The 17,020-nt window shown below is 57.9% G+C and overlaps 1 protein-coding gene across 1 annotated transcript in view; it reads left to right on the top strand.

Moving 5' to 3' along the window:
* The window catches only part of TRPM8 (transient receptor potential cation channel subfamily M member 8), a 40,667-nt gene extending 38,245 nt beyond the window's left edge, over positions 1–2,422 (top strand). Inside the window, exon 26 of the mRNA XM_064718437.1 lies at positions 312–2,422. The gene's annotated coding sequence lies outside the window, so the exon portion shown is untranslated. The remainder of the gene's footprint in view (positions 1–311) is intronic.
* The last annotated feature ends 14,598 nt before the right edge of the window (positions 2,423–17,020 follow it).

Raw genomic sequence — 17,020 nt, 5'->3', positions numbered from 1 at the left:
AGGCTGTAATTCAGGCTGTAATTAGTTACAGTGGGGCAGCCTGGGACAAGGGACAGCAGTTTATGATGGAGCTTGTTGAAAGGGATCTCTCATTACAGATGATAGTGCCTTCAGAAGAATCCTAGAATCCCAGAATGGTTTGGGTTGGAAGGGACCTTAAAGCTCATCCATTCCACCCTCTGCCATGGGCAGGGACACCTCCCCCCCGGACAAGGCATCCAAGTCACCTGAGCTGATGTGGAGAGGATGAAAGCAAAGCCTTGAGGTGGGCTAGGAGCTCTACTCTCCAATTCTTTCTGTTGCTCACACAGGTACCAATTCATGAAGAATAATTGCTCGGAGCTGGCAGTAACCCCCAAGCAGATGGCAACAGAGGCACCAGACTATCAACGTCTCAGCAGGAGTCAGCAGGATTTTCTTGCTATTTTTATTTTCATTGATCAAACAGCCCTTTCTGCTTGTTGCAAGGTTGTGGGGAAACAGGAGATGACTGCTTATCTCCTGACATGATTCCTGCATTACCCAAACTCTTCTCATCTGCCCTAATGTCCAGTGGCAGCAATTAGTCCTAGTAAGCTGCTGTTGCAAAGCACTCCTATTTCCAAGAGTTCTGCTACTGTTGCCAAAATCCTTTTGCTTTTCCATTTCACTCAAAGGGACCTGTGCACGGGTTTCCTTCAAGCACTAATTGCTTGTCTGAATGAATCCATCTCCCTTCCCATTCCATTCTCTAGTAGCTGGATCTTGCTTGTTCCTTGCATGGGCTGTCTGTCAGACCTGCTGGGGTCTGGAATGCTGGTGTGCCAGAATGCAATGGATTTTGGCATCATCCCCCTGAGTAAAGCCTTTGGTCCAACCCTGCATCCCTATTTCGGACTGTACAGGAACACTGTGGACTTTTTCCCACTCTACCTGAAACCTTTCAGCACTGCAGAAGTTCAGCTATTACAGCCCTGCATGGAAGAGACTTTAATTCATCTAGGAAGCGATTCCAAAGGCTTTGTGGGCAATCCTTGCTTGGTTTCATTAGTGAAAATTTGTATCCTGGGAATGTTGGAACTCATTTGACTTTTGCAACCTGTGTTTGCTGATGTTTCCATCTGGAAATGGAGAAGAGATTGTTGGAACCTTTAAATAGAGCAATGCTCGATATGGTGAGGTGGCGCTTTGTGCTTTCTGTCTAAAACAGCAGCTGAATCCTGTCACTTTTGTTTGGTACAACTGAGAGCACAGCCAACTGAAGGCACTACAAATAGCATTTATTTACATGGCAAAGCACTGTAAAAAAGCAATCTTCCTTCCCAGGGTCTAGGAATCATGGAATCATAGACTCACCAGAGAAAAGAACCTGCAAGGATCAGGAGCCCAGCCCCTGGCCCTGCACAGACACCCCAACAACCCCACCCTGTGCATCCCTGGGGCATTGTTCAGATGTTCCTTGGGCTCTGGCAGCCTGGGGGCTGTGCCCATTCCCTGGGGAGCCTGGGCAGTGCCCAGCACCCACTGGGGAAAGAACCTTTTCCTGATCTCCCACCTGACCCTGCCCTGACACAGCTCCAGCCATTCCCTCAGGTGCTGTCCCTGTCACAGAGAGCAGGGATTGGAGCTGTCCCTCGGGAGGAAGATGCTGAGATCTCCTCCCCCTCTCTCCTCCTCCTCTCCAAGCTGAACAAGCCAATTGACCTCAGCTGTTCCTCATACAGTTTCCCCTCCTGTCCCCTCATCATCTTCATGTCCCTCTTTGGATACTCTCTGCTAGCTTTATATCCTTATGATATGTTCAGAGAGGTTGCTGCTCTTCTCTCCCTGCATCTCCTGACCCAGCTGTACTGTATGCTGTGCATGACACCATCCTGGGGGATCCAGCACTAACAACAGCACTGGTATCTGTTTACATGGGGGAATACTTCCTGCGGAAAACTAAAGGAGCCAGGCTTTCCCTGATTCACATGGCAGTTAGCTTGCATCATAAATTCTCGAGATAAGGTTCCTTTCTGGAAATTATTTTCCTCATATCATTTGTCTGCCTTGGATGTGAAAATTGTGCTTTTTGTTCACTCCCTTCCTATATAAAACCTGTGGAATCCTTTGAACCCTTCAGGGAAATCCCAACAGCCTTGCCTTGGAAGAATATACAATAGTCTCCACCTAGGCTGAAAGAGAAGACTTCTGCCACGGAGCCTTGCAACACTATGATCCACCCCTGTTCCTTCCTCCATAGGTCCCAAATTCTCATGGTTTCTCCTTTATGTGTTTCCTCATTGGTTGGGGTACCCCTAGTGTCCGGCCCTGTCTTCCCTGAAAGCCAATCCCCTTTGCATTGCAATTTGTGCTGCCCCATTTGCCCACTGACTCCTATGTAACCTGGTGCAGAGCATATGTCCAGGTCTGTCTCCCGATCCCTTCGGCATGGTGGATGCAATAAACCTTTGCTGGAATACATCATACAAAGGCCCTTCCTGTCTTTGCTCTGCTGAGCTATCTGTGCTGTGTGTGTGTCTGTGTGTGTGTGCATGGACTTGAAATGGCTGCTCTTGTGGCCTTGCTCCAAGCGGCTTCTGAAGGAGATGCTTCAAAGAAGACTGCAGCATTTCTGCCACCCTGCCACGTGGAAACAAAAACCTGCTGCGTGATTGCCCAGAGCTCTGGATATCTGTTCTTGTGTGAATGTAACTGTGAAGCCATGTTCTGTCAGGTCTGAATTCTGGACTCAGTCCAGGTCCAGTGCTGCAGCCAGGGGCACCAGCCTGCGCCTCACACGCTGCTCCCTTCCCTGGGCGGCGCAGGCTCTTCTCCAGGCTCCCGTGGGCCCCAGCCGGGTGCCCATGGAGCCCCGGCCCGGCGGGGCTGCAGGCCGCCACCGCGGCTCCCCGGGCAGCAGCCGGCCCTCTGCCCCCTGCCCTCGGGAGCCCTTGGCCAGCGGCTGCTGGCCGCGCCTCAGGGCTGTGCGGCCAGGGGAGGCCGGGGCTGGGCGCAGGCAGCGCCCGGCCCAGGGGCTGAGCCCGCGCCAACCCTTCCCTCCTGCCGCTCTCTGCAGCTGGCAGAGGACAGGCGCCGAGCGGCCGAGCACCTGCGCCGGGCCCTGCGCTACCTGCGGAGGCCACAGGAGCGCCTGCGAGAGGCGGCTGTCAGGTTCATGGGTGAGCCACGAGCCCGGGCTGCCCTTCCCCTCCCCGGCCCGGCCCGCCGCAGCTCGGCCCCAGCCCCGCCTGCTGCCCCGGCAGCGCCAGCCGGGCCCGGCGCCGTGGAGCCCTGATCCCCCAGTGCCCAATACTTGGTGTCAGCACCTTCATGGAGGGCACGGGCCCTCCAGGGGCTGCTGTCTGGATGCTGCCAGTAAGGGGCAGAGGCAGAGCTGGCGGCCAGGCAGGGCTGGCAGCTGTCCGGACCAAGGTGCCGTGACCGAGGCCCCCATGACCCAGAGCTCTGGGCCCGCAGAGCTGCTGCCACCATGGGGACGGCAGCCGTGTCTCCTCCAGCAGGGCTGCGGAGTCGCTGCTGCCCCGGTGGCTCCGGACCCCACAGAAAGAGCGTCAGAGAGGGCTCAGGAACGAGCACAAGAACAGCAAGTCTATTTTCAGCACTTGCATTGGCTGCTCCTTTAGGGTGCTTGCACCATACTCAGAGACACAGAAAACCTCTTTCTCCTCTGAGAGTTATCCCTGTCTATGCACTTTCCCAATGCACGGGATGTTACGTGCTAACCTCAGACACACAAACAATGCTGCAATAAACTTTAAACTCAACTGTTTTTTTATTCCAGAAGGCATGAAAAACTTGCAGAAAAGTCCAAAGAGACATATTTGTGTCTCTGTAGAGTCCCTCTGGTCTGTGAAATGCAGACAGTAGCTGTTGCTGCGTTTGTGCAGCTGCTGATCCCTGCTATGGAAAAATTCCTTTCAGGAAGGAGCAGAATTATCTGACAGGGACCAAGTGTTGCCAGCAGTTGCTCCAGGTGCTCCAGCCATCAGCCCCTGCAGGAAGGAGCACAGCCCCCAATGCACGTGGGCTTTGGCTCCCTGTGGCACAGAAGCCCTCGGGGGCACAGGTCTGGGGCAGGAGACGGGCACCAGCGCTGCCAGGGCTCGGGGGGTGGCAGCTCTGCTTGGGCAGGGACTGTGCCCCAGCTGCTGATGGCAGCGCTGCCCGGGCCCCAGGGCTCAGAGCAGCATTGGTGCCCGGGCCCACACGTTCCTTGTGCGAGTCACACCCGCGGGTTTAGGATGGCCTGGGCCGGGACGTGTCCCAAGGAGGCCGTGCCAGCTTCCCTGGAAGGCCCCGTGCCCTTCCCAGCGCGGCTGCGTCGGCAGCCCTGGGGGCTCCTTCTGCTGCCCTGAGCCCGCAGAGCAGGGCAGCGTTTGCTGATGCTCTGAGCCCTTCCTAAAGATCATCCTGTGGGGCTGCCTTGGACACCTGGGGCCAGGCATTGCTTCCAGCCTGGGCCACTTTGGCTGGGCTGGGGGCGGCCCCAGGGCAGGCGGCAGAGTGTGCAAGGGCCCTTGGTGACACGCTGCAGCACGGTCACTGTGACATGGAACTGGGTGTCCAAGGACCCTTTGTGACACGTGAGAAAAAGAAGCTTGCCTAGGTGCTTGGAGCAAGTGACGGGACAGGACGAGACAGAGCGGTGCCGTGAGGAGCCCCCGCACAGCGCGCTCGTTCCCGTCTGACACGGAACTTTCCCGAAACGTTCTTCCTTTAGCTGAGGTCGAGGCCAGATCACAGGATTGCTGAGCTGTGGTCTCCCCGAGGCTTCTCTATTGCAGCTGCCCTTGAGGGCAGAGTGTGGGACATGGTGCCCCGGAGCTTTTCCAAGACATCTCTCCTGCAAGTAGCTCCAGTCACTGACATGGAGCAGAGACCCCGGATAGTGCCCAAACGGGTCTGGGTGGACGACGAGGAGGAAGAAGGCCCTGGAGCTGCCCCGGCACTGGAGACCAAGGAGGTGATGCCGTTACAGCCACCACAGGAGGGTGAGTGGCAGAGCTGGGCCAAAGGACTGGTGCCTGCAGCCAGCTTGGCCCCATGCCATGCCATGCCGTCCCCTGGGGACATGCCCATGGACAGGATGGAACAGGGGCCAGGCAGACACCCTGCAGTGGCCCTGCTGAATCCCCTGGGCCATCCCAGGGCTCTCCCTGCCTGGGCAGCGCAGGGCTGGGCTGTGTTCTCCGGCCTCTCCTGCAGCCCCTCAGCTCTGGCTGCGCTCGCTCTTTGCCAGATGCAGCCCTGGAGCGCACACAAGAGCAGGAGTCCAGCCGTGGCCGCTTCCGCAGAACAGCGCAGGTACCTGCAGCCACCCTGACCTGGGCTGGGCCTGCTGTCCCTGCTCAGCCCAGCACTGTGAGTGCAGCACTCCATGCAACCTCCCCGGCTTCCTGCCCTTCTCCTAACACTTCTTTACAAATTCATGAAGAGAATTCAGGAGGAAGAGATCATCTCCATGGGAACTGGGCCCAGACTGTACTCGCCCATCCTACAAACCAAGACCCGTGCTGCCCTCCTGCCTATGCTTGGAGAAAAAAATTTTTACAATCCAAAGCAAGTAAGCAGCCTGTGGGAAGGGTTTAATGCTCCCGGGAATTGCTTGGCCACCTAAGCGATGCATGCTGGTTGCTGTGAGCCTTTGAGGCCACATGGCAGTGCGCTGGGAAGGGAAGCACTTCTCTGGGGAAGCTGGGAACATTGCTCCCTCTGGCAGCTTTCCAAGTCTCCCTGTGCCTTCTCCAGGTGCCCGCCATGGTGAGGTTCATCCACCAGTGGCTCCTGGCCAATGATTGTGCTGAGCACAGGCTGGACAAGGCCCTGCTGCATCTCACTGAAGCACAGCCACATGACGCAGTGATGACGCTCCTGCGTGTGGCCCCGTCCTGTGACAGGTATGGGGCCCACCTGCCCAGAGGGCTCAGGCCCACCCAGCCCATCACCCTGTACAGCCTGGCCCAGGTGTGTGACCAACAGAGACTTCCAGGGCTCTCTGGCTGCTGCCTTTCCCAGCCCTGGCACGTCAGCCCCTGAGCCTGCTGCCATGCTCCCTCCCTGCCCCTCAGGGCTCTGTCCCCACAGGGCTGGGCTGCCTGGCTGCTGCTGGCCAGGGCCAGTGGGCAGAGGCAGAACTGGCAGCCAGCTCAGCTCCCCCCGGGGCTGTGTCTGAGACGCCCCTGAGACATTGCTCTGACCCCACAGAGCTGCCATGACCATGTGGAAGGCCATCATGGGCTCAGCCAGGACTGCAAAGCTGGTGGCGCTGAGACTCCTGGATGTGCTTGGGAGCTGGCCAGAGCACAGCACGTGCACCTCCGATAGGGATGAAACGGGTGTCTTTGCCCTGGCTGTGAGTTTCTGCAATTGGCCTTTGCTGGCCCCAAGGCCGCCTCTCCAGCAGCTCTCCTTCCTCCTTCCCCCACTGCATCTCCCTGGCCCAGGGGCAGCTTCAGGCCCACCAGGCCCCGTGCTCCCCCTGCCTCTCTCCGGGCCTCTCCCTGCCACGCTCGGGCCCTGCCACACAAACACCTCGGCACTGAGCGCTGTCTCAGGGCCTTTGTCCTTTGCAGGCAACCGTGGTGATGTGGAAGATCCTCCAGGAGCTCCCTGTCCCATGCATGTTAAAGGTGTATTTCCCCCGCCTGTTTGTGCATCTGCTATTCCAAGTGTTCCTCAGCACAGAAGAGATGCCAGAGGAGGTCAATACACTCTGGAAGCGATGCCAGGAAGAGCACGGCCTTGCCACCAGCCCCAACAGGTGCTCCATCCCACTCCTCCTGTCCCTGCCATGTGGCCTGGGAAGGAGCCAGTGCTGCCAGTGTGACCTGGGCTTTGCTGTGCACACAGGTTTGCAGTGCAGACCCTGAAGTCCCTGCTCTGCCAAAAGCAGTACAACGATGTGGTGGTGGCAATGGATCGCAGGTCTGGCTGGGACACGCTGCTCTCTGTTGACACCCGCCACTATGCTGTGGGTCTGCTGGCCAGGTGAGACCCCCTTCTCCCCACTGCCTCTGACATTTGTGCTCTGTGCCCAGAGTGACCCACACAGTGCCCGCGGTCATGGGCCAGAGGGCCTTGTCACTGAGGGAGGGCCAAGGGAACTGGAAAGGCTGGGGGAGGAGGGTGGCCAAAAAGCCAAGCCTCTGAAGTAGCCCAAGTGCGCTTGCAGGCTGCTGGAGAAAGACCTGACCTGTGTGAGTCACTCCTGGGACAGGTTTTATTCTCCTGGCTCACAGTCTTGCTGACTTTTTCTCCTGCCAGGGAGATGTCCTGCGTCTCCATAGCCTCCTGTTCCCGGATCCTTCGCTACCTGCTCCGGGTGCTCAGAACACGGGAGCCACGCTGGGATCTGCCTGCCCTGGCATTCCTTGTGGAGGTGAGCCTCAAGGCCAGCGCTGCCTGGCTGAGCTGCCTCCCAGCTCTCTGCCCTCTCACAGCCACAGCTGCCAGGACGGTGCCTGTGCCCTGTGCTGCTGCCTGGGCCCAGCCCTGTGAGCTCCTGGGCTCCTGCCGGCCGGCTCCCTGTCACTGCCCTGTGCCTTTCAGGTCCTCGAGTGCCTGGACTTGAGGGAACGTGATGCTGAGAGAGTCTTGCGAATCTTCTCAAGGTACCTGCAAAGCGAGTGCAGGGAGAGGCGTCACCTGGCGTTCAAGGCCCTTCTCAAACTCACTGACGATCCCTCGATGGTGAGAAGGGGGCAGTGGCTGAAGCCGTGCAGGCAGCGTGGGGCTGGGCAACGCAGTCGCTTGGCCTTGCCTGGGGGCTTTGGGCGCTGGGGCAGCTGCTCCCAGCTCTCCTGCCTCCCGCTCCAGCTGCCCCCGTGCTTGGGGACAGGCCTTTGGCCTCTGGGCCCTGCAACAGCAGGACGGCCTTTCACCCTTTCACAAACTTGTGTTCCACACAGGCTGAAAAGATGTGGAGCCTCATTGAAAAACTTGTGGAGCTCCTGCGGGATGAAGATGGAGAGATAGTTAAGATAACAGTCATGGTGCTCAGCTTTATAATCTTGGACAAGGACACAGCAATACCCATCCCCATTGCCCTGCAGCTGGCTGAGGGGCTCCTGCCACTCTTTGACCATGTAAGGCTCTGTGGCCACAGCCATGGCCACTGGCTGTTACCCTGACGCTTGGTGCCTTGTGGAGATGCAGGCCTGCAGCCAGGTGAGCCCCTCACAGCCCATGCTATGATCTTCTTTTCTTCTCTTCCTACAGAATAATAGCCAGGTGAAGCAGATCTCCATATTGCTCTTCCGAACATTGCTGGCTCTTCCAATGGGAAAGAAAAGAAAGGCCCTGGAGACACAAGTGCGCCACACCCTTCTACCACTCTTCTTCCACTGCCATGATGAGAATCAGCGTGTGGCACAGGTGAGGACTAGTGGGCTGCTGTTGTCCCCTTGGGAGGGGACTCAGCTGCCTGCTGCTCTGGTCACCTCCCAGGCTGCAGCCTCCTCCAGGCTGTGGCACAGAAACAGGGGTGCTGTGTCCTGTGCTCTGTGGACATCTCTGCGTCTCTGCTATTCTCCAGGCTTCTTTGGAAACGCTGCTTTGTGTGGCCGAATTCCTGAAGAGGAAGGACCTTGACAAACTGGTGAAGAAGAAGAAGCTCTGGATGTTCACACACAGCCTGGTAAAAGCAGACAAGAATCCCCAGCCTCAGCCCGAAGAAGGCCCCTGAGGGCGGTGCTCAGTGTGCGGGCTGGCAGCTGTGCCCCTGCCCGCTGCTGCAGCCAGAGGCTGCGCGGGCTCTTCTCCAGGCTCCCGTGGCCCCAGCCGGGTGCCCATGGCACCCCGGCCCGGCCGGGCTGCGGGCCGGCACCGCGGCTCCCCGGGCAGCAGCCGGCCCTCTGCCCCCTGCCCTCGGGAGCCCTTGGCCAGCGGCTGCTGGCCGCGCCTCAGGGCTGTGCGGCCAGGGGAGGCCGGGGCTGGGCGCAGGCAGCGTCCGGCCCAGGGGCTGAGCCCGGGCCAACCCTTCCCTCCTGCCGCTCTCTGCAGCTGGCAGAAGACAGGCGCCGAGCGGCTGAGTACCTGCACCAGGCCCTGCCCTACCTGCGGAGCCCACAGGAGCGCCTGCGAGACGCGGCCGTCAGGTTCATGGGTGAGCCACGAGCCCGGGCTGCCCTTCCCCTCCGCAGCCCGGCCCGCCGCAGCTCGGCCCCAGCCCCGCCTGCTGCCCCGGCAGCGCCAGCCGGGCCCGGCGCCGTGGAGCCCCGCCTGGCCTGGGCATTGCTGCTGCCGCCCTCTGGCAGCCGTGCCTGGGGCGGCAGCGTGCGGCAAGGGCCGGGCTGAGCCCTGCCGGGCCAGCAGCCCGTGTGGCCACAGCGCCGGCAGCGCCGCTGGCAGGGAGCTGTGCCGCTGGGGCCGTGACAGGCTCTGTGTTCACAGGCATCGCCGGGCGGCACCTGAGGCGGCAACAGCAAGAGCTGCAGCTGATCTGCACTGGTGAGTGAGGGCAGCGGGCTGGCAGCGGGGCTACCAGAGGGGAGCTGCAAGCATTGCCCCGGCTGCGGAGGGCTCTGCTCCCGTGAGCAGAGCACACTGACATTTCAAGGCCACCTGGGCCATTCGTGGCCAACAGCTTCGGGCTGATCCCCTTGCTCCGTGCTCCCTCCTGGCCATGGCAACAGCCAGCTGGGATGGCCCTGACAGGAGGCTCTCCTCAGCTCCCCACAGATCTGGGATTTTACCTTGGCTCTGTTGCTGTCTCTTGCAGCCCTGGAGGAAATGGCAAATGACATCAGCCTTTCTCTCAGAAGCCTGGCTCTTCAAACTTTACACATTCTCAGGGAGGAAGCTACAGTTCGATATCCCATCTTAGAGAACCTGGAAGATCGGCTCCGCAGGGCCTGGAAGACAGGGCTTCGTGTCTCAGGGCTTGGCCGCCTGTGCTGCTGGAGCTCTATGGTGATCTGATGCCAGCTGCTCTGTCTGCTGGGACCACCAGAGCCAGCAGGGATTTTCCTTATGTTCAAGATTGTTCCTTTCTTATTTTTGTTTTTCTTTTGTATGTAAATACAGAATGTGTTATAATAGAGAGAATCCCAGGATCTTTCTTTTTCTGCCCATGGTCCGTAGGGCTTAGGGGAGGAGGATGAAAAGGGTGCTTGCACTCAGCCAGCTGCCCAGGCGTGCAGTGCTGCAGGGGAAATGGCCAGAAGCCCCTTGGCCTTTGGTGGTTCTGCTGAAGCCTTTGTGCTGCCCACAGAGCGGCTGGGCAGCGGCCAGAGCTGCGGGGATCGCTGCCAGAGCGGTGCCTGGAGATGGCCACAAGCCCTGTGCCAGGCAGGAAGCGCCAGCTCTGTCCTCCTGCCCGTGTGCTGCTGGCTGCCTTGCTGAGGGCTCCCAGGTGCCTCTGGACGGGGCTGCTCTGGAGCTGCTGTGGGGCTGCGGCGCTGCTGCCGGGCAGCTTGGCCGGGCTGGGGCAGCCCCTGAGGGGCTGGGGCGCTGGCAAGCCCTGAGCAATGGGCTGTCAGAGGCCACAAGCAGCCCCCTGGCAGCCGCCCTGATCCTGACAGAGTTGACTTGCAACACGCATCCTGGGCACTCTGGAACTGACAGCATCAGTGTTGTTGGAAACAGAAATGCAGGGAGTTGTCAGATCTTTGGGCCTGTTACCCAGGGCCTAGAGTTAAACACAGGATTTGAGCTGAGACCGTGGAAAGGGCTTCCAAATTCAGGTGCTAGAAGTGAGAATGTGGATTACTAATATAAAGCAGAGACACCTTAAGCTAAGTGGAGGAAAGTTTAGCATTTTAGAGTTTTAAGATATAGAAAAAATAAAAGTAGGTACAACAGTAAAGACCAAGTTTAGACTGCAGTGCTGTAGGTTTGTGTGTCAGAACATCATTGCCTAAGAAAACTTACACTTTAGCAAGAGTCCATGAGATGAAATACTGAAGGATTGGGTCAGAAACATACATATCCTTGTTGGCAATGTTTATTGGCCAATAAACCCTTTAAAGGTCTTGTAATTACAAGTCTTGTCACCTTCTGAGCCATGCGGTTTTGATGTGAGTCAAACTCCCCCTTCCTATAGATGTAGAAGATAAGAAAAATAAATGTCATCATCTAAAAAGCTCAGAGGTCTGGTCTCTCACTCGTTCCAAACTCCTTCAAATCCCCCTAAGCGTGATTTAGCTACAAATAGATGACAAGGACTATTAATGATGGCTCTTTGATTCCAAAACAGCTGATTTAGAAACTTTCACATAACACTGTGGGGTTAGGTGCCAGAAATGGATCATTTGAAGGAACTTTCCCAACTGACTTGAATAGAGGTTTTATGAAGGGTATTTGAGGGGAAACCCTCCCAGCCAAGGTCTGGGCTTTGGCCTAGCTTTGTCCCCTGCTGATTGTGAAGTGTGCCATCAGCTGCATAGGGATTTCTGGGCTAAAAAAATAATTGAGTCACTTGGACTTGCTCTTTTTGGCCTATGAAAGCTGGACCCGCTTTTGGGGCAAATTTGGTGACCTCATATCTGAGTGGATTGACGACCTCGGATTTTCCCAGTTGCTGGGAAATGGTTCCCCAGGTCCCTGGTGCAAAACGGGGCTCCCCAGCATCTTCAAGATGATAAACAATTTAGGCAATTGGTGATGCATCTTTCTAAATTGCTCTACTTTCTCTCCTTTTGTGAAATACAAAGCTGTGTTTTGTGTCAGGTACATACAGGGAATGCATGTATTTGTGATTGTGATATGTGTGGAAACCAACTATGGGACACGTATAAAGACAAATTCTAATAATAACTGAGGAAAGTAAAGCATGCAAAAAAGGCCTTTGAACCTATCCTTTGTTCGCAATTAACTTTTATAAGTCTTAAGTTGATTTAGGAGCATTTGAATTAAAGTTTTGAGGATGTTCCTTTTTGACAGGAACTTTCTGCTTGTGGCTAAGCCTTAAAGAGTTTCGCAATAATAACCTTTTGAAGTATAATTTCAGAATATTGCTTGCAGTAAGGATCTTTGAAACTATAGCTTTAGAATATATAAAAAAGGAAATATACTTATCTCGCACATTGACAAAACAGTGAAAAGCAGCTTCAGAAAGGAATAGGAACATCAACTCAGGGACTAATAGTTTCGACCAAGGGAAGCTGGACATCACTGTTATGAGATTTATAGTCCTTGCAATCAAACGGTAAAGCCATGTCTGGAATCTGGACCCCACCAGGTGGGAGACTTCTTTGTTCGTTCAGAAGTTGGACTCCCCACCACCTGGGATACTCCTTTTCTGGGATACATCCTGAGAAAAACTAAATCACAATACTGTATTAAAATGTAATGTAAAAATTGAGAAGGGAAACTGCTGATGAGTAAAAATTTGGAACAGAAACTGCTGAGAAAGCTCATGAGTGCCCCTATAAATACCTGTAAGCCTCAACTATTGGTGTGCAGTTGGAGGGTAAACTTCCCCCACTGTACTCAGCGCTGTATTGCTCATACATTACCAAAATATTTAATAAATTGATAGCTGCTTGAATAATGACCACGTCAAGCTTCTCATCTATAACATTCTAGTACAGTTTTTGGTGCACTATCTTGCTTGTTTTTGCTTGTCACCATAACCAAACGCACAGTTTCATTGAATGTATCATCCAGCACTGTGGTTCCTTCACATTCACAGTAAAAGAAGAACATTATTTCCACTGCTGTGTCCTTTAAACCACCTCTGTCAATTGGCAGAACACCAGGAGGCCCCTGAGGAGCCGGGTGCTGGGAAGCCCTGAGGAATTGGGTGTCAGAGGGCACAAGCAGCCCCCAGGCAGCCGCCTTGTCCCTGGCACCCGGCTGCTCTGGCGCTTGCCCAGAGCGTCTCCCAGGCCTGCGGCAGAAGCCCTCGAGGCCGGGCCTCAGCAGGAGGGTGGGGGCACCCCTGAGGTGCCCAGGCTGGGCTGGCTGGGCACAGGGAGGGCAAAGTTCCCCTGCTGGGGCATGGCATGAGGGAGTGGGAAGGCCGAGAACCTGAGATTTTATCCCCAAATGTTCTGGCTTTGCCCTAACATTTACCTCAGGTTTTGTCACAAAATGATCTCTATGTGCCCTCTAGAAATTACTCCGATTTTGCCTCAAAAGTATTTTATTCTCCTGGAGATCACCTCAGATCTTCCTGCTCAAATATCCACTACATGTACTCGACATATCACCTCGGATTTCATTACTCACACAGTCCAGTGATTACCTCAACTTGAAGGCCCAAACGTTCATTCTGTGCCCTACAGGTGACACCAGGAAATTCCAGCATTCCTGTACTAGGAAGTTCTGTCCCTCTAAGCTACTGCAGCTCTACCCCTGGCAAAGTGAAACACTCCCAGGCGCTGAGCCAGCGCTGCCCCATGCTCCTCGGTGTGTCTGAGCGCAGGGCAGCCCCGGGGCAGCTCCCCCAGGGCTTCTGGAAGGCCCGCGCCGGCCCCGGCCCCGCGGGGCGGCCCCACGCGGTTCGAGTTGCCGCCCAGCGCTGAGGGGAGCGGGCGGCGGCGGCGCAGCGGGGACCGGCCCGGCCCTGCCGTGTCCCTCAGGGCGAGCCCACGGCCCCTCAGCGGCCCTGGCGTCCCTTCAGCCAGCGGCATGTGCGCTCAGCCACACGCGGCGTGCCCGTGTCTCCCTCAAGTGACGCTCCCGTTCCCTCAGTGACGCCGCCGTACCCTGAGGGACACGACTGACAACCGCCTCCCCTCAGGGACTCTCACTGGCCTCAGTGGCATGCAGGGCATCTGCACGCCATTCAGAGACCATGATGGCACCTCAGCCACACACAGGACATCTGCCTTCCCTTCAGTGACACAGAAGGCACCTGCAACCTGCTGGGGAAGCCTCAAGTCTGCTCATTGGTCCCCTGTGCCCTCAGCATTGGGACACCCAACTTTCCCTCAGTGACCCTCACGTCCCATCGGCAAATCAAGAGGCATCAGCCACTCTGTAGGTGACTCAGAGCGAGTGACTTGGCTCACGGTTGCCAGGGGCCAGCCGCAGGCAGAAATCTATCAGAGCTGGGGAAAAGGCTCTGGCCCTGCTTACAGGGTGGGCTGACGGCCGGGAGAGCTCCATTTCCCCCTTGTGAAGTTGGAGACAGGGCCTTTCACCCTCCTTATAGGGCTGCCCCTCTCTGCAGGCAGCCAAAGCAGCACGACAGCAACAGGCCGAAGACAGCAAAGCAAAGAGCCCGCCCAGCACACAGGGAGGTGGCCCAGTGGAAAGGGCAGCATGATACCCTGAAGGTGCCAGCCACACTCTCATGTGTCCCTGCCCTGGGAATGCCAGGAATGCCCTTTGTCTAGAGGGCCTTTCTGTGGCCCCTCTGGGCTCAAAGCTGCTGCTCTTCTGGCCCAATGAGGCCTAAAGCCACAAAGCTCGGCCTCCCCCACAGTGACAGGAGTAAGACAAGGCAAGCAGGCAGTGGTGCTCAATGCCTAAGGCTGAGGGGCCAGGGTCTCCAGTCTGGGAGGACACACGCCCAGCCCCACAACTCCTGGCCTCACAGCCCTGATAGGCTGGGACCAGGGTTCCACACCTGATTCCAGGGGATCCCTCCAACCACCCACTGAGGAAGCACCAGAGCAGCCTGCTGTCAGGATCAAGGGGGCTGCCAGGGGGCTGCCTATGGCCTCTGACAGCCCATTGCTCAGGGCATGCCAGCGCCCCAACCCCTCAGGGGCTACCCCAGCCCGGCCAAGCTGCCCGGCAGCAGTGCCGCAACCCCACAGCAGCTCCAGAGCAGCCCCGTCCAGAGGCACCTGGGAGCGCTCAGCAAGGCAGCCAGCAGCACACGGGCAGGAGGACACGGCTGGTGCTTCCCGCCTGGCACAGGGCTTGTGGCCATCTCCAGGCACTGCTCTGGCAGCGATCCCCGCAGTTCCGGCCCCTGCCCAGCTGCTCTGTGGGCAGCACAAAGGCTTCAGCAGAACCACCAAAGGCCAAGGGGCTTCTGGCCATTTTCCCTGCAGCACTGCACGACTGGGCAGCTGGCTAAATACAAGCACCCTTTTCCCTTCTTCCCCCATGCCCTACGGACCCTGGGCAGCAAAGAAATCACCTTAGAGCCTGTATATTAAAAGACATTCTATATTTACAAACGATAAAAAACGCAAAGGAAGAAAAGAAACATTATAAAGAAAATGAAAATCCCCGCTGGCTCACGTTACCCCAGCAAAGAGGGCCTCCTGGATCAGGTCTCTACAGAGCTCCAGCAGTGCAGCCACCCAAGCCCTGACAGACGAGGTCGAGTGATCCATGCATTGCGCAGCTGATCGTGCAGCCTCTGGAAGATGGAATATCGGCCATGCTGTGTTGCTCGGAGGACATGCAGTGTTTGAAATGCCAGCTCTGACAAGGGACTGCTCATGTCTTTCGTCAGGCGTTCAAGGGCTGCAAGAGAGAGGAAGAGAGCCAAGGTCAGATCCCGGAGCTGCGGGAAGCCGAGGAGAGACCCCTGCAAGGGCCATCCCAGCCGGCTGTTGCCATGGCCAGGAGGGAGCAGGGAGCAAGGGGATCAGCCCGAAGCTGCTGGCCACTAATGGCCCACGTGGCCCTGAAATGTCAGTGTGCTCTGCCCAAGGGAGCAGAGCCCTCCGCAGCTGGGGCAGGGCTTGCAGATCTCCCCCTGGCAGCCCCCACTGCCAGCCCGCTGCCCTCACTCACCAGTGCAGATCAGCTGCAGCTCGTGCTGCTGCCCCCTCAGGTGCCGCCCGGTGATGCCTGTGAACACAGAGCCTGTCACGGCCCCAGCGGCACAGCTCCCTGCCAGCGGCACTGCCGGCGCTGTGGCCACACGGGCTGCTGGCCCGGCAGGGCTCAGCCCGGCCCTTGCCGCACGCGGCCGCCCCAGGGCACGGCTGCCAGAGGGCGGCAGCAGCAACGCCCAGGCCGGGCGGGGCTCCACGGCGCCGGGCCCGGCTGGCGCTGCCGGGGCAGCAGGCGGGGCTGGGGCCGAGCTGTGGCGGGCCGGGCTGGGGAGGGATCCCGGGCTGGTGGCTCACCCATGAACCTGATGGCCACCTCTCGCAGGGGCTCCTGTGGGCTGCGCAGGTAGCGCCGGGCCCAGCGCAGGTGCTGGGCCGCTCTACTCCTGTCGTGTGCCAGCTGCAGAGAGCAGCAGGAGGGAAAGGTTGGCGCGGGCTCAGCCCCTGGGCTGGACGCTGCCTGCGCCCAGCCCTGGCCTCCCCTGGCCGCACAGCCCTGAGGCGCAGCCAGCAGCCGCTGGCCAAGGGCTCCCGAGGGCAGGGGCAGAGGGCCGGCTGCTGCCCGGGGAGCCGCGGTGCTGGCCCGCACCCCCGCCAGGCTGGCGCTCCATGGGCACCTGGCTCGGGCCCACGGGAGCCTGGAGAAGAGCCTGCACGGCCTCTGGCTGCAGCAACCGGAAGTGGTACAGCTGTCGGGCCCGCACACTGAGCGCCGCCCTCAGGGGCCTTCTCCAGGCTGAGCCTGGGGATTCCCGGCCCTCCTTACCAGGCTGTCTACGAACATGCACAGCTTCTTATTCTTCACCATTTTGACAAGGCCCCTCCTCTTCAGGAATTTGGCCGCGCAAAGCAGCATTTCCGCGGAAGCCTGGCAAACAGCAAACATGTGCAGATGTCCGCACAACCCAGGGTAAAAGACCTGAGAACCAGTGTCATAACCTGGAGCAGGCTGCAGCCTGCAAGGTACCAGCACAGGAGGCAGCCCAGGACCCTCCCAGGGGGACTGCAGCTGGCCACAGATCCTCACCTCAGCAATCATCTGATTCTCATCATAGCAGTGGAAGTAGAGTGGGACCAGGCTCTGGCTCACGTGGGACTTCAGGGCCTTTCTTCCATCTTCTGTTAATAAGTCCAGCATCTCTTGGAAGACACACATGGAGCTCAGCTGCACCTGGATATCATCCTGTATGAGAAGAAGGGCAAATAACCTCAGCATCAGCTGCTTCAGGCCCCCCAGGGCACAGGCCTGCATCTCCACAGGGCACCAAGTGTCCGGGCAGCAGCCAGTGGCCGTGGCTGTGGGCACAGAGCCTTACATGGTCAAAGAGTGGCAGGAGCTCCTCAGCCAGCTCCAG

The sequence above is a fragment of the Zonotrichia leucophrys genome, chromosome 7, assembly GCF_028769735.1.
Source record: "Zonotrichia leucophrys gambelii isolate GWCS_2022_RI chromosome 7, RI_Zleu_2.0, whole genome shotgun sequence".
Classification (NCBI taxonomy): domain Eukaryota; kingdom Metazoa; phylum Chordata; class Aves; order Passeriformes; family Passerellidae; genus Zonotrichia; species Zonotrichia leucophrys.
This window is presented reverse-complemented; position numbering and strand designations above follow the sequence as displayed.